General features: G+C 40.4%; 1 non-coding gene across 1 annotated transcript; it reads right to left on the reverse strand.

Moving 5' to 3' along the window:
- Positions 1–543: 543 nt before the first annotated feature.
- On the reverse strand, positions 544–649 carry LOC145013605 (small nucleolar RNA R71). The gene has a single exon (XR_013665154.1). It is a non-coding gene; the product is annotated as a small nucleolar RNA R71 (small nucleolar RNA).
- Positions 650–1,192: the final 543 nt, after the last annotated feature.

Below are 1,192 nucleotides of genomic sequence, written 5' to 3' on the forward strand. Positions count from 1 at the left end.
AGTTGGGTACTCGTCTCCATTTCAACACAACTTTTCATCCGCATACCGATTGTAAGAATGAGTGGAATATTTAGACCCTCGAGGATATGTTGCGAGCGTGTGTTCTGGATTTTGGTGGGAATTTGGATACGTATCTTCCGTTAGTGGAATTTTCATATAACAACAGTTATCATACGAGCATCGATCGAATTCCTTTCGAGATGCTCTAAGATAATGTTGGTCCTGGTTTAGTACAACCCGTAATTCCCACTGCTGCAACATTCAGGATTAAAAGGACACATTCTTACTCCACTTAAGGATGTACCATTTTCTAGGGAGGATCATGAGGATGCTTGTAAGAACCTAGATGAGGTTAATGACATTGCAGACTATTTCAATGTCCCAAATGTTCCTAGAGGGACTGTTTTGTTATGGATGCTTCCCATTACTTTTAAGGGAGCTACAAAAGATTGGTTGAAAGCACTTCCACCCGGTGCAACTACAACTTGGGAACAAATACGTGAGCAATTCCTCGAACAATTATGCCCACCATCAAAGATATTTAAACTCAAGAAGGCAATAGCCAACTTTGAGCAACAACCAGGCGAGTCGCTTTATGAGGATGTGAGCGTTATAAAGGGTTACTAAGAAACTGCCCTCAAAATGACCTTAACATAAAACAAGAAGTGTCTATCTTTTATGACAGGGTGAATGTCATTGTAACGAACCAAAATTTTCAAATAAAATTTTCATGTTTAATTAGCCAACCATTCCCGTAAAATGTGAAGTAATAATAACCACTGTTTTAAAAATTCATAACATAAACATTTTATTCACAACATCAGAGTGTCCCATCGAAATAAATGTCGGAGAGCCCACGTCATCAAGCCTTGCCCTTACCCTTAGTCTCAGATGTACCTGAAACAAATCAATAAACTGTAAGCTAATGCTTAGTGAGTTCCCAAAGCATACCCCACACACAATCCACATAAACATATATCATATTAGTTATAAAATCTACATATACCATATAAGCCATGCATACAAACATATAAGGATGTCGTGGGCTCCTCCCAGGGTCTTACTCCAGGATGCCATGGGCTCCCCTACATGGTCTTACACCTAAGTGCCATGGGCTCCCCCATGGTCTTTAGCTGGAAAGACATCCCCCCCATGGTCTTACATCTAATTTCCATGGGCTCCTCCCATGGTC

This window comes from Lactuca saligna, chromosome 8, assembly GCF_052625555.1.
Source record: "Lactuca saligna cultivar CGN05327 chromosome 8, ASM5262555v1, whole genome shotgun sequence".
NCBI lineage: Eukaryota > Viridiplantae > Streptophyta > Magnoliopsida > Asterales > Asteraceae > Lactuca > Lactuca saligna.